At 37.8% G+C, this 24871-nt stretch overlaps 1 protein-coding gene across 1 annotated transcript in view; it reads left to right on the plus strand.

Annotated features, from left to right (window-relative positions):
* The first annotated feature begins 838 nt into the window (after positions 1 to 838).
* Positions 839 to 24871, plus strand: part of TENM2 (teneurin transmembrane protein 2) — a 1384955-nt gene continuing 1360922 nt past the window's right edge. The window contains exon 1 of the mRNA XM_049874278.1: positions 839 to 967. The gene's annotated coding sequence lies outside the window, so the exon portion shown is untranslated. The remainder of the gene's footprint in view (positions 968 to 24871) is intronic.

Consider the following 24871-nt stretch of genomic DNA (forward strand, 5'->3'; position numbering starts at 1 on the left):
CGCGGTGCATCGGGTTTCGCAGAGCTGAACCTTCGGTGCGTGCAGCCAGGGAGCCGAGCTTCCTCCCGCCAACCCCAGAGCGACACTGAACTCTGCACCGCTCGGGGTTTGCGGGCTCGGTATTTGGTCTTGGAAACGCTCGGCTGGGGTTCTCTCTGCAGACAAAGGGGTGGACGTGGCCCTAGCACCCCTCTTTGGCAACCGCGAGCTCCTCCAGTGCCCCATACCCCGCAGCCCCAGCAGCTGCAGCCCCAGCGCCGCCACCGAGCCCGGGCAGCCGGGGCCTGTGCGCGCGCTCGGGCCCGGGGATTGGTTCGCTCTCCCCATTCAGGGGCTGCGCTGGCGGGCGGGCGGCGCGCGGCGCTTGGGGGTGTGTGTGTATGTGTGTGTGTGTGTATGTGTATGTGTGTGTGTGTACGCGCGCGCGCGCATGTGTGTGTCTGCATGTGTGTGTGCGCCTGTGTCTGTGCGGCGCGCGGGCGGGCGCGTGTGTGCGCGCGAGGGCTCGCGTGCAGGAGCCACTGGGTGTACGTGCGTGTGTTATGGGTTTGATTCCAGAGCAGGTTGCACATTGGTCCTGGGTGGCTCGCAGGCTCAAGTCGTGCTTGGGCGTCCTCCTCTTAATCGCTTCCGAAGTAGCAGCAGCAGCACCAGCAGCAGCAGCCGCGGCAACAGCGGCAGCGGCGGCGGCAGCAGCAGCTCAGCGGCACAGCGGGCGGAACTGTGCAGAAGCGAGCACCGTTTGGGGAGTCCGGGGGGCGGGTAAGAGGGAGGAGGAGGAAAGCCTGTCTTGGTCTTTGGGATTATTTTTTCCCCTTCTTTCCCTCTCTCTCTTTCGTGAGGGTGTGTGTTGTCCCCTCGAAGTGAAGGAATTTTGCTCCAAAGCGAGCTGGGACCGAAGACTCTAGGCTAAGTTATCTCTCTATGTAGATGGTGTCAGGGAGCGAAGCTACTGACCGAGCCGCTGGTAAATTTTTTTCACTTCTTACTCTTTAATGCTTAAGGCTTTTCCTTCCTTTTCTTTCTTCCTTGTTTCCTTTCTGTTGCCCCTCATTCTGCAATCGCTCCTGAATCAGCTGCAGTTCTCTTTCTCTCTCTCCTTCCGTGTGTGCAGTTTGCAACTTGTTTCGTGGTTTTCTATGTATTTTTTTTTCCTCCTTCATCCTCAGATGAATGCTGGAACATTTAAATTCGGCACTTCGGGAGGTCATCATTAGTTGCATGAGTTTCAAGGGGGAGGGGGAAGATTGGTAGAACAGCCTGTTATTTCCCTGCAGAAGGACTGCTGGTTTCTCTCTAATGTTCATCGCAATTATAGGGATTTTTTTTTTTTTTTTTAGGATGCATTTTAACGTTGCGTTGATGTTTAAGGTTATCGTTCTCCAGGCTCGCAATGCATTTTGACTCAGTTTTGACAGCATGACAGAGGCCAGTGATTCCAGAGCTACTGTATGGTACATGCTGGCTAAAATATTCAAAATTGGAGAAAGAATCATTTGCATTCCAAAAGAGAATTTCTTAAAAATGCTGTTTTGCATCACATTGCTGCAGGTTTGCAGGAGGCAATAATAGCTACCACTGCTGTTTTGCTTGCAAAGATGATAAACATATAAGTGGTTTAGTGGATCACATCCTGTCCAATTTGCCAGTGATTGAACTATAACTAAATTTAGTTAATAATAAATTTAGGGCTGTGGAGAAAGAGGCAGATTGCTGGTATTGTCTTGTTCAAAACTGTGAGACATATACGGCAATTTTCTAACACCAAACCAGCCCTTTCTTAGACCTTTACCTGAAGTGGCGTCTTGTCAATGGGGGAAGGGGGGAAGGGCAGTTTCCACCATTCACAGGGGTATGAAATTATTTAAAATAGCCTGCACAATGCATGCAAATTGAACCTAACTCTTTTCTTAAAAATAGAACTCCCTCTGTAACTCTTGCTGCCAGGATCTGTTTTAAATATTATTTAAAAATTAATACGCAACAGTTCTTGAATGCACTCATATCATTTAAGTCCTTTGGGGGGGAGTTGCAAGGAGTTACCATGTTTCATTTGTTTTGCTGTTCCCCCCCTCCCCCTCCCCCTAAGTTTTCAGTTCCAGTTCAGGAGAAAAATTGAAGGGTCAGTAAGTAATGGCACATCAGCAGTTTAAAAAGAAATCAGTTTATGGTTGTAAAATTTCTGCTAAGACATGGGAAAATGAGCTAATATAATGACAGTGTAATGTTGAGAGTGGGGCTCTGTGGTATAGCAGACTGCAGCTTCAATACACCTCTTATTATTTTGAGGGGCTCTGAACTCTAGATTCAGGTGAGGAGACTCAGTGCAGGGACATTCTGAGGCATATGCCTTTGACAGAGGAAAATCTCTGCCACAGCAGAGATCAGCAAGTTACCTATGTGCAAAGGGTAGGTTTGCAATAATACTGTTCAACTTTGTTTTAATGTAAACTTAGCTGATGTTGGAAGAAGAGCATAAAACAGTGCAGCCTGCTCAGCACTGAAGAGCAAAACAAACTGTAAATTAACTCAACTGGTCAGATCCTCTTTTATGTAGAAGAAAGCCTACTCTAAGACACAATGCAAATTCACCTGTTCAGGGTTGCCTTTGTTGACAAAAGCTTTTCTTGAAATTATGAACAGGATTCCTGAGATCTAAAGCTTATTTCTTCTTTGGTAGGCTGCTGATGGCTATAAGGCATTTTAGTTAGGATGAAAGTTCAGCTTACTCATGGGTCCCTTGAGATGGCAATGTTGCTACTTTAAAATATTTTCAGGGACCCTTAAATTTACTATTTGATCAAGTTGAGGGGAAAACCCAGCTTCCATTCATGAGAATCACCGCTGTCTTTGCTTGAAGCATTAGCTTGTCTGGGGGTACCAAAGAAAAAATATATTCATGTAGTCAGTTTTGATCCTTAAGAACCCAAGGCCTCTAAAGTGTCCTGGTTCTTTCATTCTAGGACCAAAACCAGAAAGTAATAAGCCCCATGCCGAGCGGCTTTGTTATTTCTCTGCCATGTTTGACACACACAATGGGCATAAGCAAATAGCTGGCCAAGTAAAGGGCTCATTTTTTTTGGCCCATGGGACAAGATCTCTGATTGTTATATAATAGATTCAGAACATGAATTTATAAAACACCAAAACTAGCTTCAGTTTCAGTATCTCAGCCCAGATGTGAAGATCAAGATCCCATTAATTTATTTATTTTTTATTCTTTCCCGCTGAGGTTGTTTTTTTACCCGCTCACCGCTCTTTCTACTTCTTAGTTTCCTGGCGACTTCTGGAAAGCTCTGAGAATTTGTGTTAAAATATTAAACATATCTATGTTTTGGGTGTAATGCCAGGTTAGATTACCATTCAACTAGCTGAGTTTGTATTGCTCTTATATGATTCTGTGTGGTATGGGTTTCATAGTTTATTGGTGGGTTTATTATTATTATTAAGTTTTTTTTTTTTGTTGTTAACTCTTAGCTAAGCTCATTTGAACTTTCTGTGCCTGGTGTTGATTTAAGGTTAATGCATAAAATAATATCACTGCCTTTCTAGGCTGGTTGGTAAATTATGTAGTTTACTTTTCATTGGTCTTCTTGTTGAATTTCAGAATTTCCCAAGGCATGGGATTGGGTATAATGGGGAGAATGTAACTTCTTTTTGGGGAGAAGGCTGTATGGAAAGACAGGTATCTGAGACTGTTGGTTTATGGAATTTAACAATCACATTCATCTGTTGTCAGAGTTCCTGTTTTCATTTTAATAAGAATGGAGGTTTTTCTGCATATGTGAGGGTTTGTTATGCTAGAGCTACTGAATGTATCTTAAAAGTAATTGCTACCTTTCTTTGTGTAATTGAACAGAACTTTGAACTACTTGTGTGTTTTTAAGGAAAACCTATATTGGCAAGCTTGTTCATTATTTTCAATTCTGTGCAGACTAATTTCGAGAAGTGATTTCCGGTGAAATATGGTCAAGGTCATTGCCAAGGGCCTTTTTTTTCCCTCCCCATTTGAGAACTCAAACTTAAACTGAAATTCAGATTTATGAAGACAAAACTTAGAGTCAAGCTCCTTACTCCAAATGGGGTGCTATGTGAAAAGCATAATCTACGTCTATATCCATCTATACCTCTACAGGTTTTTTTTGGTCTGTCATTACTTTGTGTGAAGCAACAATTTTTGTTTTCTTTGAACTGCTGATTCCTAGTAGTGCTGACGTTCTCACAAGGAAAAGCTCTCTGTTCTGCACTCCTAGTACGCATATATACAGTGGATTCACAAGCTTCAGGGAATAGCAAAATCGGTTTGTTTTGCGGGGCTGGGGGACGGGAGATCTTTTGATATGTTTTCAGTGGTAGGGGACATGGCAGTACTTCATAAAACGTGATACATTTTCTTATATTACTCCATTTAAAATTGTAAATGGAAACCTACAGTAATTCTATAAAGTCCTTGCGTGGTGACAGCAAACAGTAGCTTTGTCAAAGTATTCTTTGCACTCCTGGTTGCTGTTTTGCTTTGTAAAGGGAGCGTTCACATTGTTCAGAGACCTCTCTGTACTACCAGGAACTTCTCATTTATTATTATCGTTTTAGATTGTTTTCTCTACCTGACAAAAGATAAACCACTGCTTAATATCATTATTTTACCATGCTAGGAGTGTGTAACAAGGAATTGTATATCTGGCCCTGCTCATATTTCTGAAAGGTTTCATAAAGTTCAAGAGCATAAAATGTTTCTCTAAAATTCATGCTACTCACTACCCCAGTCTACTTAATAATTATATACTACAGGGTGATTCTGCACTTGAAACAGTGCAGCCTTTTTATGAATTCTTAATGGCAAAGCACGAAGCACCTTCAGAAAGAGTTTACGAATAAAGTTCCTTCATTTTTTGCTGAAAGACTTTAATTGGTCCACCTCTGCTAAGTGCACAATTACGAGCCTTTTAGGCACAAAGAATTATCAGGGAAAAAAAGTTCAATTATTGAGCTTTTCTGCAGTATTGTAGGTGAAAAGAGAGCAGGTGTTTTAACTCTTTTCACAGAAGTTTAGTCAAGAGAAATTGAGACAGAACAATACATCTAACATATTAAAGCAAAATCTTTTTTCCCCAGTGAAGATTTTTTTTTCACCCCTGGCCAATATAAATTTATCTTTGACACAACAATTGACAGCAGCCCCTCAGCTCATTACCACTCTGTGGTTACTGCCAAAATACTGGGTATGGGTGCTCAAGGTACTGTGTCTGTCTTGGGAAAGTATAAGAGTGCATTGTTTGGGAGGAGAGAGATGGTTTCTTCAAAAGTTTAGACTTCTCAGAACTTGGCTGCTATTCTTTGCAAGGAAGCTTGGCTTCCCTCCCTATATGCTTGGATCGCCTGCGGAGACTGCCCAGTGCTACTTTGGTCTTTAATTTTGTCCTGACACAAGTAAGGATGGACAGTAAGCTTTCCTGCTCAGTCGTGCTTACTGCCGCACTAGTTTATGATTTCTGGAAGGTGATGCAGAGTTACAAAAGTTTGAAACTCAGCTTTTGCAAAGACAGTATATTTTATTGCTCTGACGGTGACATTATTCAGGTATATAAACTCAAGCCCATTTTTAAAAAAATATTAAAAATCTATATGATCCATTTTCTTTAATATGACTTTTGTGCTTATTTTTAACTTATATAAAAGAACCCTGTAAAACAAATGCTTTATTTCTGAATGTGTTCGAAAGAATAGCCTTGCTTTGTTTGTTTGTTTTTTAGGTTCCCTGACCTTTAATTTACCTATTTGGAGGCAAGGACTAAAACTGGAGAACACAATTCGTAAAAAAGACAAAGTTAATCGAATAATAATATACTGATTTTAAGTTTTATAGGAGGAGGATTCTTCTTGGCAAGGCTTTTGTTTAAATCTTTTTTTTTTTTTTTATGGCTTAGGGCTTAACTGATACTCGGTGCTTTGACATCTCTCCTGTTTCCATCAGAGGAATAAGTATATATGTGGAGAAAAGACATATACCAGTAAATAGAAATAATTTTAGCAGAGATTTTTTTTAATCCTATAAAATAAGCATTTCAGCAAATTGTATAAGCTGCTTGCTATATTCGTAACACATTGTTAAAAAAAAAAAAAGCCACTTCAAAATTTCATTTTAAATGTTAGAACTAGTCAAATGTGGTTCTTAGATTATTTCTGAGAATGAAACTTAACTCTTCAAAAAGACAGCTATGTTCCTGCACATGGTTAATCCAAATAATAAATATCTACATAGCCAAACTCATGGTGGTTAATAGAGAACTCATTCCAGTAAGACTTTCTGACCTTAACTATGATAATTTTTCTAAGCCATTGTGAATGTAAGAGTGTATGGCTATGCACTACCTAATTTAGTAGCTAATACTTATTAGAAAGAACACAGGCAGATTAAAGCCCCAGGAGAGTATACACTGGTCTTTTATTTTTTTTATTAATTCCATCAACAATTTTTGGATTTCCACAGCAGACCAAGTTCTGTTCTCTGATAGTTGCTAAAGCTTATGGCAAGATTAATCTGGTGTCAGTGGGTGTCTAAGAAAGCAAGTGAAGCTAAGAGCGGGTGCTTTTTTTAAAAAAAAGTACATGAAAAAGCTTTGCTCTTTGTGTTACCCTGAAGTGTATTAGAAAGGTGATTTAATTTTATTAATTTTAGGAATTACTTTAAATTATAATTGTATACAAATATCTACTCATCCTCTGTCCTCTGGTGTGTCCAGCTCATTTCTATTCATGTTGTGATATGACACCTGTAGTTGGAGACCTCAGTCCAGATTTGGCACAGCAGGCATAGATTTAAACGTGGCACAAGGAAAGGGCAGTCAGAGTTTGTGGGAAGAGAATGCAGAGGAGAGGCCAATTTATTCTACAGTTGGCTACCATTTCCTTACAACACTAATATTGCCATCAATTTTATTTTTAACCTTATTGAAACTTCTGGAGAAGGCACAAGTTACTTCTTTATGTTTTAACCCCAAGAATAATAATTATTCCAAAAAACATTTCACAGTGGTTAGGGCTTTGCAATTTGTGTGACCCAGCATCTAATTTTTCTCCTCTCTAATCCTGTTTGTATATCCCTGCACATAATCAGAGCCAGTCAGATGAAACCAATTACTAAGGGGAAAAAATCAAATTTATTTATTATATTTATCGGTTGTGTCTGTTGCTTAATTATCCATTGGGAAATTTACATGTGGCCATAGAGAGGGCCGTGAATGAGTGCGGAAAAACGATCAATCATCACTTCTCACAGTCCAGAGGAGGCTGCTGAGAAAAAGCAAGGAAGAAAAATCAACTTATCCTTTCTTATTGCTATCAATGTAAGGATCTAAAAATGGAAAAAGCAATAGCAAAAAAAGGAGAGGTGTTTGACTAGACATCGGGAATTCCAGAAAAGAGAGGAAGTTATTGGACTTTTTCCTAACCACTTGATGTAATGTTAGGAAGAAATGAAGTGTTCCATACTCTTTGAAACAAATAATGATTTAGATGTTCAAAGGTGTGTGTTGGAAAACCACCTCCAATTATTCAACCAAGCAGAAAACCAAAGCCCATTCCTTCTCTGTGTTTGTATGATTGGGCTCAGGGTGGGAAGGAGCAGGATGGCCATGGAGGGTAGGTTGATATGTGTTTCGAAAGCTTTGTTGATGATTACATGTAACTGCAGTGAGCAGATCCTACACTAATGTGGTAGGCTGAAGTAGGTTTTCTGTTTGGACTTTGATGGTAAAGACATATGTTCTTGTTGTTAGTTGTTGTCAAGTCAATTCTAACTCATGGCGACCCCATGTGTGCAGAGTAGAACTGCTCCATAGGGTTTTCAAGGCATACCAAACCAAAGAACCAAACCCACTGCCATGGAGTCGATTTCCGACTCACAGCGACCCTATAGGACAGAGTAGAGCTGCCCCATAGAGTTTCCAAGGAGCGCCTGGCGGATTTGAACTGCCGACCTCTTGGTTAGCAGTCGTAACACTTAACCACTATGCCACCAGGTTTTCCTTTCAAGGCATATACAGACTTTTTTTTTTTTTTTCCTGATCTTATGTGTTTTTATTTAAAAAAAAAAAAAAAACTCCTCATTACAACAAAAAATTGTTTTCTCATTTTTAATCCCGTCTTAGTATAATAGGATTGATCTTGAGCATAGACGACTTCATATTTTCTCTCATCATGCAATTTTGAGAATTTACCAACATACAAATCGGTCTTCAAAATAGTAACTGAAATAGCCACCATTTAAGGAAATGTGGGAAGACTAAATTTTTAACAGAAATGTCTTTTTTTTTATGTCATTCTTCAAGTCCAGAAATCACTAAATTTTTATTTCAGTCCCATCAGCACCCCCAAGGTAGAAAGTGTATATGAACTTCAGAAGAGAAAACAAACCACTTTTGAACTTGAAGCATTTGCATGCTGTTTTCAAGGGAAAACTGGATGAAATGTGTTTTAAGAATTGTAGCACACCAGTATGTTATTCAGAGAGGACACTGGATAAATGTATGTTTCGTTGTAAATGTATGTTTCGTTGCTAATGGCCCTTCATTGGGGGATGTCACTATTGAAGAAACTAAGCATAATAGGTTATTCTTTTGTTAGGTTTGGCTGGGGAGAAATTTAAAATGGCCACAGGAATATTGAGAATTGAAACGGGAAGGTGGTTCTCTACTAATTGGCTTAGCAAGAAAATATGAGAGATGAGCTAATTTTTGCATTTATTTTAACCTTTATTTAAAAAAATTATTTTGTCAGAACTCGCGTTACAGAATAAAAGTTGCTCTCAGCTGGATTCACTGCTGAAGCCAAGCAATAAATAGATAGACTGAACTTCCCTTCCTACAACAGTGATTTTTCACTAAGCTATTTTTTTTTTTTTATTCCCTAAGGCCACTCTGAGGTATATGAGGGGCACCGGTTCTCTTTATATGATTTGTGTATGTTCCCATAGATTGTGAAGTCTATTCCTGGGCAATTTTCAAGTTAAAATTGTGTTACGGCTACCCTGAAGGTTGTCATTTCTTGGTTTTTCTCTTGTCAGTCAATTCATAAGTGTTTATTAAGCCCCCGTGGGGTGTACACAGAATCACACTAGAAGTTTGGGTATGTGTGAGGGGATGTCTGGTCTCTGGTCTGGAAGCTTACAGCCTGTTGGCAAAAGTATTGTCGTGTGTGTGTGTGCGCACGTGTGTGTGTGTATAAAATGATATCTTAATCACAGAACTTGAGTAGTAGCTGATTTTTAAATAGCATTTTTCAGGAGCTCCAAATGTGTTTACTCTGAGAAATGCATAGCTCCAGGAGAGGTCAGGGATATAACTTCAGCTTTTTTTTATTTTAATTCGGATATCTAATAACGGACATGCTTTAAATAAAGAGTAGAGCCAGAGGGCCAGTTTTAAACTATGGGTCCTTGCCAGGAGGAATCAGATCATGGTTAACGTCTGGGTTTCTGAGTTAAGGACACATTCTGATGCTGGTCATTTTTAGGACGTGCCTGTTGCCTGGGCAAATTCATTCAGTGAATTGGGTAAATGGCTCTGTGCCCCAAGGCTGTCAATTTACATTTTTCATGAGCAATGACTCAATTTACAATTTCCTCTTTTTTTTAAAGAACGGTTTTGGAAAATGACAGGAATTGGGAGGCAAAGGCATTTTTCAAGCATTCCCAAAATGCTGTTGATGAAAAATGTTCTCTAAAGGAATTTTTCCCCTGTTGAAAGCACCCGGTGAATATGTAGTTTCAGAGATTACTTTTCAAAACTTCTTCCCTCTCTTAAATTCATCTTTTATCAATCATTTGTAGGAAGGGTAATGTTCTTGAAAAGGACCAGGGAAATAGTTCTGAAAGCCGATGGCAAAGGAGGAGTGTGTGGAGCCACTGACCCTTTTCACAGCACAGGTAACAGCTTCCTCGTCTTGGGGCAGTCAGCTTGGACTTCTGATACCACTGGCCAGGCTCTTAATTAATGCTCATTTTGACTATGATTTTCCAGATGTGCATATCTTGTTTCTGGCAAATTGTAGCTAAACCATCAAGATTTCTTTTCTATCCTCTGTTCCTTGTTAGGAAACCCTGATAACATCGTGGTTAAGAACTATAGCTGCTAACCAAAAGGTCTGCAATCCAAATCCACCAGACGCTCCCTGGAAGCCCTATGGGACAGATCTACTCTGTCCTGTAGGGTCACTATGAGTCGGAATTGACTCAACAGCAACGGGTTTGGTTTTTTGGTTTGGTGGTTCCTTGTTGATCAGAATTATGAAAATCAGAGGAAAAAAATAGGAAGGGTCTTCATTGATTCATCCCTCATTTAAACATTGACTCTTGGTTCTTTTCCCGTAAGATTCATAAATTTTTGAAGATTTGTAAGCTCACCCGTCTATGGCTGTAGGTATATTTGGTTGGATCATTTCCTGGTCTTGGTGATAAGATAATTTCTTCACAATTCCCAGTAGCCCAGAATCTCTAATTTATTTTCAACAATTTATAAAATGAACCAACACAATGTAAAAGTAGAATTCGAATTATTATTGATTTCTGGATCAAGCTATGTTTTTCGTTGTGTGCTAAAGAGGCAAATTCTGGGTAATGTACGTGGAAAAGGAATGTGTTGGAAGAACACTGGAAATCACAGAGTCATCAGGAGAGGTGTGGAACCAGGCATTTCTGCCACTGAATCTGGGTGCCTAGCTGGAGCCCTCCTCTTCTCTAACACGAGATACTGGCCTCTGGACACTGCCATTGCCATTAGCATCACCAACACTGCTGTCTCAAGAAACATAGCTGTTTGTATCGCCCTGGAATGAACTCAACCCTCCCCTTGCTTCTGAAATCCCTGGCTCTGGGTTCAAAGTCAGGGGCTGGCGTATCAGATAGGCTGAGTTTATCCTTCTTACTAGAAATCTAGGAAATAGAGAATCTACCCTTTTCGTATTCTTGAATGAGAGGCAAGGACTTCCAGCAAGACGCAAATGGTGGAATTCACTTGAAACAGAAAGGAGGGCAGTCAACAACAGAGATAAACAAAAAGTTCCTAGCAAATATTTAGCGTTATTCCTACTATCGAAAGTGACCTGTAGGATGTTAGGAAATGGATAACAAATGCATCCAAGTATGAACTTGAAAGCCTTGTAGCAGCGAGAACTTCTCTGTTCCTCCAAATATGTTGTAGAACATTTCTGATTGTGAAAGTATTAAGCAAATGCTTTTGATTTTAACACACACCAATCTCAAATATGTTTATCATACAGAATTCTTTTTGTTATCACCAAGAACCATGTTAAAATGCTATCAATTTGAACTCTACTCATTCTAAAGTTACAAAGAATTCACCCCAAATGGACTAAAGTTGGCCTATGTATAAATACGAACTACATAAAGTTGATGAATGGTCTGAAAAAAGGTAGAAGGGATTTGTTTAAACTACATAAGAAAAATATCTGGGTAGCCCAGTAATTCTCTGCAAACAAATGAATAAAAATTCTAGATAATATATCCGACCAACTTTCTATTTATAAATTGATAATGAGAGTAATTGTGGTATTTGAAAGAAATAAAACTGCATTTCCTTTTTTTTTTGTAGTTTATACTCTGAGGTTCGAACAGGTCTCCCTCTGTAAATTATTAGTAAACCTAGTGAGGCATAGGGCCCGTTCAAGCAATCCACGTGTCTAGTAAAACTTTTACCTCTACAGGCTCAGGCTTTTATTCTTCAATTCTAAATTAATATATTTATCCTTCCATCACTGTCTCCCAAGGATTTTGAGAATTAATTAGAAACAAAATCACTTTCAGTTCTCGGATGTTACATTCTGTGCTGGAAAAATATGAGATACCGAAGTGTTATTAATAATGACAAAAGTTCATCCAATAAAATAATCCAACTGGCTGAATTCTCACATGGTTGGTATTTTCTAATATAAATTATGGTAGGATTAGGTAGTTAAATATTGAATATTGTCTCATTTAATGCAGTTCCATGAAATATTAATGGTAATGACGGTACTCCAGTTTGGGGAATATGAAGATGGTTTTTTTACTAATATCTTTGGCCAGTAACATAATACATTCTCTAAAGTGATAATGAAGATCTTTAAATGAAGGTGAAACTGGAAATAAACGGCCATTGAATTGCTAAATTTCAAACAGGTCAAATGTCACAACATTTTTTTGTCGTGTATTAAATCGTTTTTTTCTTTCTCTCCTAATGACATTCCTGTGATCATTGTGGATGGCTTTGAGGATTTGTTAAAAGAAACAGATCTACTCTATTAGGCTCTTGAAGAGAAGAGCCATTGATGTTGTTTAGTTGGCATGAGGTGTAAAAGTCCGAAAATTGGATTGGGCTTTGAAAGAAGGCTGGCAGTGTTGAATGTGACAGTTGAAACGGGGTTGTTCGTGAAGTTAAAAAAAAAAGGAGAGCGAGAGAAAAAAAAGAGTGAAAGAGAAATAGTGGCAGAATAGCCCAATGGGAGAGCATCAGGTCTGCTTGGAATTGACCATTTAATACACACAAGCAAAAACTTTTTAATGAAGATTTTTTTTTTAATCTTCCCTGTTTTGACTTTTCTTCATCTTTTTGATTATGTGAGTATATACTTCAAATTAGAGAACTAAAAGCTGGTAATAAAGAGGATAAGTGGCTATTGCTGAAATATATTGTCATGAATACAGAATAAGAACCTATACCAGTGCATCAAATTGTTTAAAACGGCTGGCTTTCTCCCCACCATTCGGGGGGAAACTTTAATGTTCTGTGAGATGATTTTATTTGAAATTGCCGTTATCTTTGTTTCAGATCTAGTAATTTAACAGTTGAAAAAGCTGCCTTTTTTGTTCTGTGTAGTTAGTGTATATGAAATGAGTGAATATATTTTATTTTACAGAAATGTTTTGAGATTTTATTCTTTTAGCACAAACTTATTCCTTGATACAGAAGCTGGCTGTAATTTGCAAAAATGATTGTTTCTTTTTCTTTAGTTGTTGGATAATTGCTCTTTGTATACACTGGGAAAATGTTCATATAGACCAGTGACAAAGCCTAGCAGATGCACTTGCAATTATCTGGAATTTAAGTGAATTTTGCATCTGATACACACAAAGCAAATGCTTTGTCCAAGCAGGTTGGCATACTGGCATGTGGATTGCTGTGAATACAATGAGTAGATTTTTAATGGAAAACAAATGGGCCTATTAGTCAGTCTTGTCTTCTACTTGAAAAGACACCCACTTTAGGCATGGCCTACAACTTATTCATATTCAGAGTTGGTTTAATTCTAAACATGACCTTTGAAATCGAAAGAAAAAAAAATTAAATGTTTAAAACAAAACGTGTGGCTCTGTTTTTATTGGAGTCACATCCTTAGCTTTCCGAAAAAAAGAGATAGTGAAATAAATATTTGTTTCCTATCCCAATGTTATTTTTTCCCAACTGTTAAGGAGGGTATTCATTTCTCGCTACTCTCAAAATGGGAAAGAGGATTTCATAACGTAAATAAATCATGCTATAGATAAAAGATAATTACACTGTTACTTTAACAACCTCATTTCACAGGAGGGACCATAAGAAGGAATATACAATGGGTCCAAATTCTCCTTCTTATTGTAAACAAAGGCGATCTAGCCAGAGGAATAGTTTCTGCCAAAGCCTCTTCTCTGAATTTTGTCTGAGATTAATCCTTTCCACTGTGTGTTTTTTGTTGTTGTCAGACTTACATAAGTGAGATCTTTGAAGCCTTAATCTTTTCCTCTGTATTTCTTCTTAGAAAATACTAAATTTACAGAGCTACTTGAATTCCCTCAAAGGCCTTCAGGTCTTTTGGAGGGGGTGGGGTGGTTACATTATTTTTACTTTCAATGAGAGAGTTACAAATTGGTCCAACAGACTTTTTATTTCATAGTTTGAAGGTGCTCTGTGCTATTCCAGCCTTTGAATGAACCAAATTTCAAAAGTGTCTCAGACAACATAAAGGCGTGTCTATCTTGCCCACTTTCTGCTTTCTTCTCAATCTAGAATGGAATCTAATAATATCTGAAAATCCTTTCGAATTCTTTTAAGAATCAGAAGCCTTCCGGGGGTCCTAAGGGCTGAGCAATTGCTTGAAAATGGTGAATTTGGGAAGAAATGTTTAAAACGGAAAGAGCGAGCTTGACAGAGGTATTTTAGGCTCCAAATTAGAACAAGACAGTTGTGCTGTTACTGGAGTATTGTTCCTACAGAATATGCCTCCACCTCAACCACTTTCCCCAAATCATAAAACCGCTTCCGGGAAGTACTTGTTATGGAATTCCAGAAATGAGGGAACTTGCTCAGAGGTGCGTTGCCAGATTTCTCTGTGTGGACCACAATCTCCCGAGGGCCGTTTTTGGCCCCTCTCTTCTCCCCTCCCTCCCTCGTGTTTCTTAAACTCTTGCAGACTTATCTTTAGGCCTGGAGAAAAACCAGGTGCTTTCCTTGGTATTTAAGCAACTTGCTATTTTGAAATCCCCTTAGAGAGCTGTGGGCATTTTTTATTTCTGTGTCTTGAAGCATCTCTTTCCTTTTCTGAAGGAGAAGCCACTTACATAATACCCAGAAGCAGACCTTTGGGAAGCACCAAGCTATTTTATGGGTATTTTGCAGATGGAGGGCTCTGAGTGCCCCCGTGTCAGGCATGCCCTCCCTTGACAGTCTCAATTTGAAATATTTGCACAATAGAGGATTCTCAGAAGAACAAATATATACAAATCCACTTTTCAAATTGAGAGGAATCAGGAGGAAGTAGCACCTAGGAGGACGAGAGCTCACTAATAGCCCAGCCCGAAAATGATTCTTGAACAGTTCCAGAGCCGGGACCCAACTGTCAGTCGAGCTTGCCAGGGAGACAGATGCTGCGGTTGGAAGACAGTTTTCCACAGTTAGATATTTTGTTCTTGTAGATGGCCGACCATTACTCATCGGGGGAACAGGAGAGAGAGAGGAGAAAAGAAGAGTAAATTAATCATTTTATTAATCCCTATTTAGAATTCAGTCAGGTAGGCAAATGTCAACCTGGTGAGCTTTCCATGAAACCAGAAGTGTTGTAAAGACAGTGGCGAGGTTTTAAAGTTATGCCAGGTGATAAAGGCGTCTAATTTAACCTGTAGATGAAATAACTGACACGATTTCAGGATACCTGTGGGAAATAGAAATGTAGGAATTATCAAATAATCCAGGCTGAAAGAAAGCACACTTTTGAGGGTCTGAAAGGACAAGAGTCTTTTTTTTTTTTTTTTTTTTTTCTGTGAACGATAATAGGTTTGTTCTCTGTTCTCTCTGTGGCTGTGGGCTGTGTGTATGTGTTTAATATGTGTGTGTGTGAAAGATGCTAGTTCCCCCCACCATTGTTTTTCTTCTTCTCTCTCTCCATATGCATATGAGTGTATGTGAGTATGATGTTTACACATATCGTACCTACACAAATGTGTTACATTAAGTTGAGATTACTGGTGCACCCTGAAATACCAGCTTCTGTCTCCAAGTTTATGATTCACTTCCAGATCTCCTAAGTCTGTAGCTACATGCAGTTGATTAGATAAAAGAGGAATATCTGGCTTCTGAAAGACAGGTGAAATTCAGTTTTGTAACTCATGTCCATTGGAGTATTGTGGGTTTCCTTCACATCCCCAGAAAGGAGTTAGTATTGTAGGCAATAGTCTTAGCTTCCTCTGTTTTTCCTTTTTTTCAAGATTCCTCATGTCTTTTGAAAACAAACAAAAGAAGAGTTTGGCACCGTTTCACTGATTTTCCTTAGTTTGAGGCTGAGTACTTCAGGTTCACTTTGAGCCAAGTTCATTTCATAGATCTACTCTGAAGGTCTCCAGAACTGGAATAAGTTATGCATTTGAGTGCCTGACAGCAGCCCCTATGCCAAACTTTTGATCTGTCATTTTTCTGATAGAGTCCCAGAAGTGTCCCTTTTTAGATCTGCATATCCTTCATGAGTTTGGGTTGGCAGATTGCCAAAAGGTGTATGTTTGGGAAAAAGCAGACTTTTATTTTTTCACCACAACCAGCTATTTGGAGGGTACTCTAAGAACTGAAAATCACAGCTGTGGAGCCAATTTAGAGAGAGTAATTCGCAATTGGCTTGTGGAAGATGTAGCTTGCCTTCTTGAGCCACCGCGCTTGTCTGGCCAATATGGAACTGTCTGAGATGAGGCTCTTCACCTCGAGGTTTACGTGTCTTTCACTGTATGTCCTGTCAAATCAAGCACTAAGAGACTATCCTGTCAATTTGTAGCACTCCCTGGAGAACCTTGGGTCTTGAAAACCCTAGGTCATATTGATCTTTGAATGAAGGTGGTAGCATTTCTTCTGAGGTTTGTCAAAATAATGATGACTTTTTTTCATTTAACTCTTTCAGTCACCTGTTTGTGAATGCACAAACAAGATGGATGTTTCTTATATCAGTGTCAAAAAGTTGCTGTGTTTCACATTGCCTTGCGTGTAGCATATGCTTGATAAATATGTTGAGTGAAAACAACATGGATTTCTTTTCCTTTGGGAACATGGGAAGACTGTATCATGTGATTTTTTGTTTTTAAACCATGATTGGCTGAATGAGTGATATTGGTTTCATGAACACGTATTGGAATTTCATCATTACCCTGTCTATTCTCTTTTAAAGGAGGAAATTGTCTCAAGTAAGACTGAAGGACAGATTCAGGTACTGAGCAACATGTATGTGGAGGAAGTAGGAACAATAAAAAAAAAAAAAATTTAAGACTCCTTAAATTAGTTGCCTATCAAATGGTTATTTTTATTTTTTTTATGCTTCACATTACTTAAAAGATTTGCTATAGTAGCTATTCTATAGAAATTATAAAAGGAATAATCTTTTTGGCATAAGAAAGACCATTATTACCACCTTGTTTTTATGAAGAGAAATCAGATATATCATGTTTTCCTAGGAGTTAGAAAAGAAGCTAATAAAAATTGGTCTAAAAAAGGAGTCAGCAAACTGTAGGGCTCATGGGCCAAATCTGACCAGCTGCTTATTTTTTTGTGGCCCACAAGCTAAGAATAATGTTTGTATTTTCAAATGGTGGAATAAATCAAAAAGAAACTAATATTTTGTGATATGTGAAAATTACGTAAAATTTAGATTTCTTTGTCTATACATATAGTTTCATTGGCACAGAAGCATGTCCATTCGATTACATGTTTTTCAGCGGCTGCTCTCCAACAGCAGTGTTGAATAGTGTGACCCACAAGCCTAAAATAGGCTTTATCTGGCCCTTGCCAGAGAAAGCTTGTGGAACCTGTCCAATGTACATTTTGCAGTGGTTAAAAAGAAATGCAGTAACCCCTGTACTCAATTTTATGTGTTCATATATATTATTGGGTTTTGGCTACTTTGGGATTTTTGAGTTTATGGATTTATGAATATGTGAACCAAAGGAGAAAGCTCTGTACCTGGATGAGATGGTGCTTCTCCTAATGTTAGCTCTTGGTTTAAACAGCAGGATGGACTGAATGTTTCCCTCTGAGCTGGAAAAGAGATGTGGTTACAAGAATGAGGCGCTGGAATCAGCACCTTAAATAGGAATTAGAACTCTTCCATTCTTTCATCCTCTGATCTCAGAGGAAAGTTGGCCTAGTTACTACCCTGTCCCCTGTCTCCCTGTAACAAACACACAAAAGTTATCCTTGACAGATCTGTTTGTTTTAGTGCATTATCAAGAACATACCTTACCAGCCTTTATTCATACATCATTGACCCCCCAGGTTCTTTCTGGCCCAGGGAAACCAGATTCATTCATATTCACTCGAGAATATGTATTGAGTACTATGATATGTCAGGAATGGTGCCCAGGCCTGGAGTAAAACAAATGCAAGAAAGAAACAAGTGTGCCCTGTGATCAAAGGACCACCAGTAGTAAGAAGCAGACACAGACAAATAGTTTCAGTATAAGGTGTTAAGTACACAATAATTAATAAAAACAAGAATTAAAAAAAAATTAAAATGTTGCTGTTGAGTTGAGTATGACGCATAACAACCCCATGTGTGTCAAAGTAGAACTGTGCTCTGCAGGGTTTTCAGTGGTGGTGACCTTTCAGTAGTTCACCAAGACTTTCTTTCAAGGCACCTCTTAGTGGATTTGAAATGTTAGCCTTCTAGTTAGTAGCCAAGCATATTAACTGTTTGCACAATCCAGGGATTCCAAAGAATAAGAATAAATGATATTTAGTGACCAAATGTTCTAGGTAGTTTACATGTGTCATATCATTTAATCCTCAAAATAATCTAATGAGATTATTATAACCCCATTTTTTTAGATGAGGAAGCTGAGGCAACAAGATTTTAAGTAATTTGGCCAAATTCTTAAATTACGGAGCAGAAATTGAAGTAAAGGCCACATGGCTCCAGAACCTTACTCTTGACCACTATCCTATGTGATCCGCCCTGAAGTACGTACATACGGCAGATGCAGCATAAAGGGATGACTTTTCAGGATTAGCTAAAATGTGAAGATGGGTTTGAATGAACAAGGGTGAAAATGGAGGCAGAAAGGAAGGAAAGAAAACCAGGTGTGACATGCAAAAGTGCAGCCATCTAAGAGAGATTAAAGGTTTGGGGAAAAGCAGATGCCTCCATTCACTACAATGTAAAGTGCAGCATGAGGGAAGGAGAGTGCTGGAATCAGATCATTCATTGAGTCATTGATTCCTTCAGCAAACATTTGTTAAGCTTATGCTAAGAACCAGGCACTGATCTCAGCACTGGAGTAGTAAATAGAAATGTAGTTTATTTTCTAGAGGGATGAGATAGACAGAAAAAAAACAAATTAGTGATCAAAATAATTTAATAAATTGATGAGGGCTTTCAAGACAAGAAGGAGTGATATATACATATATATACGTGTACATCTTTGTGTATATGTGTACCAGTTAACTTTGGATGAGCAGAGAAGACTTCTCTGAAGGCATGATGTTTGACGTTTGAATACCAAGAAGTCAGACACTTGGAGGTGTGTGGGATCCTTTCAGGCAGAAGGAACAGTAAATGTGAAGGCCCTGGGGTAGGAATGCAAGCTGAGTGTTGGAGAGATGAAGAGAATGTAATATGTGGTTACAATGTCAGGAAGGAAGAGAGAGTCTATGATGACATCAGGAATTGGTCTAGGATGACCAGGAGGGTTGTCAGCCACCTGATCATAATGGACCCTGTAGGCTGCAGTGAGGATTTTAGATTTTATTCTCAATGCAGTAAGAATTTACTTCTGCCGTGTTCATATTAATGTTTTAAAAAATGATTACCCCTCTTGAATTTCATTGATTGTAAATTATACCTCAAAGGACTTGATTTAAAAAGAACAGCTATCAAACCTCTGGATCCAGTAACTAACTTATAGGAAATATAGGGAAAGAGGAATAGGTTTAAATGACATGACAGGAATATAATCAGCCCAATTTTATCCAGTTTCTTCAACAAAATTGTAAGGGAAAAAAAAATCACTGGAGAGGAAATTCATAGATTATAAGAGACTTCAGAGATATATTAACCAATCCAAAAGTAAAGGGCCTTGTTTGGATCTCAGTTAGAGTTATAAAATAAGTAAGTGAGTGGGTGAGTGAATGAATGAATAAATAGACAATTGGAGGGATGTGAACACAGACTGGATATGTGATATTCAGGAATCTATTTTTTTAGGATGCAATATTTAGATGCATGCTTAAAAAATGGAGACCTTGTCTTTTAGAAATACATACCAAAAAAATTGCAGATTCAAAATGTCTACACTTGGCTTCAAAATGATATTAGGGAGAGTGGATGAAATTATAGAAAAAACAGAATTGGCCATGTTGAAGTTAGGCAATGAGATGTGGTGGTTCATTATGGAATCATTATATTATACTCTATCATATGCTATTATTATAATATAGTATGTTACAATCTTTCAGTATGTGTTTGGAGTTTTCTGTAATACATTTTTCAAGTTAAAAAATAACCACCTTGTCTAATTTGTGGAGAATGGAATGTAGAATGTTAAGAGTGAAAGAGGAACACGATTAGTAGGCTCATAGGCTCAAAAGATGATAAACTCAGGGGAAAGCAGTGGAGGCGGTAAGATAGAGATGGGTATGGAATATGTTTTTGAGATAGAGTTAACAGCTTGTTGATGTAGTAGATGCTAGAAGTGAAGGTAAGAGAGGAAAGAAAGATAACTTCTATAATTCTGGCACCATTTACTGAGAAATAATTTTTTTGAGGGGGAGGAGGGGCAAATACCAGAAACATGCCTAAAGGTAACGAGGATACATTGAAGACATATTGTTGGTGGGGTCAAAAATACATGGAATTGGGAGTCTGAGTGAAAGACAAGTGTGGTAATTCTCATGAGAGATGCTGACCACATTAACTCAGGTGATGAAAGTGAGACTAAAGAGAAGGCAAGGGATCTATGACATATTTGGAAATCACCATGACTTAATTGTTGGTGGAAAGGAAGGGAGAGGGGTGGAGCCCAGGCTGCCTCAGGTTTGTGGTTAGCATATGGTGGATTGGGTATATGGTGGATGGTGAGTAATATCTGGGCAAAAACGTTTTGGGGAATAAGATTAGAAGTCCAGTTTTGGTCACCCAATTTTGAGGTGCTTCCAGAAGAGATATCCTGTATTGTTAGACATGAGTCTAGGGAGAGATGTGGACAAGAGCCCATTGGTGGTGTAAGTGTGAGTTAAATTTCCCAGGGGACTTATAGGAAGAAGAAGAGAGAAGAAAAGAGGGCTATAGATGGAGTACAGGGAGCACTAGCATTTCCAGCATAATCTGAGGAAGACAGAACTTGGGGGAAGACTGAAAAAAAATAACAAGAGAGGAGAACCCTATGAAAGTTGTTCCATAGAACGAAGAGTTTCAAAAAGCTGGATACCTATCATCATGGTCATATACTGCAGCAGTTCCTTTAAGATTAGGGTTGGAAAGTATCCATTAGATTTGACATTTAAGAAGTCATTTAAATTTTAAGAAGATCACAATCAGTGGAAGACGGAACTATAGTGGGTTAGGCAGTTAATGGGAGCCCACGGAATGGGGACAAGGATACTTAATATAGCCAAAAGTAAGGTGAAAACCAAATAGAAATTAGGAAGATCAAAAAGAAAAAGTCTATCAAATATCAAGTAATAGACGCCAAAACCTATTTAAATTGTTTGAGGCTTTCCTCTATGGCCATTAATAATTAGAAATTTTACTTTAATTTGCTTTGTGGAATTATACTATTCCTGTAAATGTTTAATATTCTAAATCATATTTAAGAGTTTATAATCAGGAACATATTTGAAAGAAATCTGTAGCCAGACCTTCAGCTGTGAAGTCAGTAACCTGTAACCACTAAACTCATTTTGTATATTTGTTCCTTGAGAAAACATCCGCTTAGAATGTACTGGATAAAGAATTCTATGTGCAGAAAATAATGCATGTTTGGCTCAAAATACAGACTTGCATTTCGGATATATCCTGTATTTATTCTGGTCTAATTGCTTGATTTGGAATTACTTAATAGAAAATAAACTGGAAAAGTTAAAACAGTTTTTTTTTTTTTTTTTACTCACGGAGATATCCCGGTACATTGTACAGAGCTTGTTTTGGGCATGAATAAATGAAGTTAAATTTGTGAGTGAAAAGATCAGATAAGCTTAATGAAATCCCTAGTTTTGCTCATAGAAAGTTACTCTTTCTAAAACCTGGTCAGTTGGCCTAAAACTTTATGTAATTTAGTCATGTAAAAGTTCTTAGACCAGTCAGTTTTCTTGAGGGAAAACAAGTTGCTGTCTTTTCTTTATTTATTTTTTAAAAATTTTTACTTTTGTTGATGTTTTTAATATCCAGGATTTCTCTTTTGCCTGATACAGAGTGACCGTTGAACCAGTTAGCTAATACACTGTTTGATTAATTAATTAATTGGTTTATTGTAGTGAGAATATTTTGAGATCTGAATGTAGGCTAGTGCAAAAGCTACCTCAGAATTGTGCAGAAATCCAAAAATTGAAGATTTCTAATTTAAGATACTCTTTTGATTTAATAAGAGGCCTCGAAGTGTTCAAACCATTGGTGTACACTTTTTTGTAGAAAAGAGTTTGACCCTATAGTCTGTGTAAGTAAGGTGTGGTTAAAGGTAACGAAGCTTAATAATGGAAAGGGAATTACCTCCTAACCCTAAAAGCATCACGGATTACTCTTATTTTCTTCAAGTTTATGGAAGAATCCTTCTCAAGGCATTCCTATTTCACATGTCTTTGTCTCTAGTGCCTAGGCAGCAATATGGGCTCTTGAATTTTGATTTCCTTTCTCTACAGACCATGCTGGCCTGACCTATGGGGCTGGAGGAGTTATGATGATGGGCATGGATCTCTGCTATTATACCTCATTGCACGGAAAGAGCAGTGTCCAAGACCTACCCAGAGTGAAATTAAAAAAAAAAAATACAAACAGTAACAATAATACATTAAAAAAAAAACAAAAAAAGTTCTTTATTTTTATACAGTTCTTGACCATTAGATTTAATCAAATTTTAGACTTTTTCCAAGCAAGCTGCAAAATCCCTCCTGTCATGTTTAATTGGAAATATTGCTTTCCATGTTATCCATGAGAACAGCCCATTGGATCAAAAGAAATAATACTACATCAGTGGCAATGACCGTTTTGTACAGCAAAGCTTGTTGATAGCTGGAATTTGAGTACCCTTTTAGCTCACCTTTTTTTTTTTTTTTTTTTTATGTATAGACAAATCTCTTTGGAGTCTCCAAAATGCTTATTTTATTTTACTTTCTGCTGCTCCTGCCTTTACTTATTTAGTGAGTCACTTATGGAAGGAATTACTTGTTTGAGTTGATTTAATTCATATCATATAAAAAAATTCTTTTTGAACATATATCAGATTGATTCTATTACTCACAATAATATTTTACCCTTCTTATAGCAGTAAAATGACAAGGGGTACTTTTGGACAGACTCTGTAGTTTATATGAAAAAGAACTAGGTTAAAATGGTCTTGTTCAGAAAAATATCATTGGAGAAGCATTACCATTGCCTGGCCATAAATCATTTAGGAGAACTTGCAGCTTAACCCTCTAAAGGGAGAAATGTGGGATTAAAGAAGTGAAACGACTTGAATAAACATCTATAAAACTTGTTATAGTTGAGTAAATGAAACTAATCATACGATTATATGTCAACTCTTTAGTTTTAAAATAGAAAATCCACACTATATTTGAAAATCTCATTTTGAGAAAAAGAATTATAACTGCCGTGGATGAAAGTATTCTGGACTCAAATAAATTATAACCATTCATATATTCACTAATGATCAATGAATAATAGGAATAATGTCTTTGAAGTACTCCAGATAGGACTTTTCTCCTGAGGCGTGTTATCAACTCAAGAGGTCATTTGCAATGTTACTGATTTTTCCCCTTAATATGGTCCCTATGCATAAATAATAATTAAATACTGTTAATACAGTTTTTTTTTTTTTTCTTGATGACTTTTTTTTCTAAAAACTCTAGGACTCATTTGCAAAGCTAGTTTGAAGTTAGTTTCTTGCAGATCTCCCTGATTGTACTTGTGGTGAATTATTGTTGGGCTAAAAGAAAAATATCTGAAAAAGCCGAATCTTCAGAACCTACCATTTATTTCATCTTTTGTTTAAATTCGTTTACTTTAAACCATGCAAGTGATACTAAGTACTTCAAGTCTCTAATAAATTAAACAGACGTGATAAAATCTTGCTGTGAATTAATACAGGGTACGGCAGAATTGCTGCTCAATAATCCAGGTGTCTTCACCCAAGAACACTTATTAAGATACTTATCACCTCATTAAAACGTCCGTACAAATAGCAAGATTGTGAGGATGGCACCGGACCGGGCAGTGTTTCATTCTGTTGTACATACGGTCGCTTTGCTAGGAGTAGGCACCGACTCAATAGCACCTAACAACACCACCACAAATAAAAACCTCTCCTTGAGTGTTCTTTTTCTTTTAAACTGTAATTTGAATAATTGAGGAAAGGGTATTTTACTTATGCAAATGATTTCTCCTGCTCAAATGAGAGTTGCTTAATTGTGGGTGAATAGGTCAGTTTACATTTCCTCATTAATATTGGAAGTTTTAGTTGAAACCACTTCATGGCACAAATGACAAGCTTCTGTCTGGTAGCATGATTTAATTTATTGTGACCACGATGTCACGTCAGGTTTACTTTAAACTTGCTGTGGTGTGTATTTGTGATTGACAATCACCATTTTTTGCCTGATTGGGAAGGCAGAACTTTCTTTTATGTTTTAAAATTATTAGGGCATTTTGAAGATATGTATAATCTCAGGGTAAGACAGTTGACAACCATGTAAGTGTCTCATTTCTAGAAATGTCATAAAATCCAGTGAATAAATCCTTAGACAGACAATGCTTGGAAAAGAGACTCGCATTGTACAATAGAATGTAAAACGCTTTACATAACACGTGTACTCTTTTCAGATGGTTCATTATTAACATGGAGTGTGTCTAATTAGCGTTTTAGCTTCTTACTCAGGAAATATATTTAACTCTCTGTTATAAGTGTTTGGATTCTCTAGTTTGTGGATTATCTGTAACAAAATGTTAATACCAGCCATGATTCCGAGTCAATTCCTTTGCTCAGGAATTGGAATTCATTTTTAATATTAGCCTTAGGGGGAGAAGCAAGATTAGAAATGCAGAATAATGCTTTCGTTCAAAACCAATTAAAACAACTTCTCGATTCGCCAACATAATGGGTAATTCACAGCTCTGTACTTCTCCATTAGGATGGATCGGGTTTGATGTATTGAAAAATAATTTA

The sequence above is a fragment of the Elephas maximus genome, chromosome 2, assembly GCF_024166365.1.
Source record: "Elephas maximus indicus isolate mEleMax1 chromosome 2, mEleMax1 primary haplotype, whole genome shotgun sequence".
NCBI lineage: Eukaryota > Metazoa > Chordata > Mammalia > Proboscidea > Elephantidae > Elephas > Elephas maximus.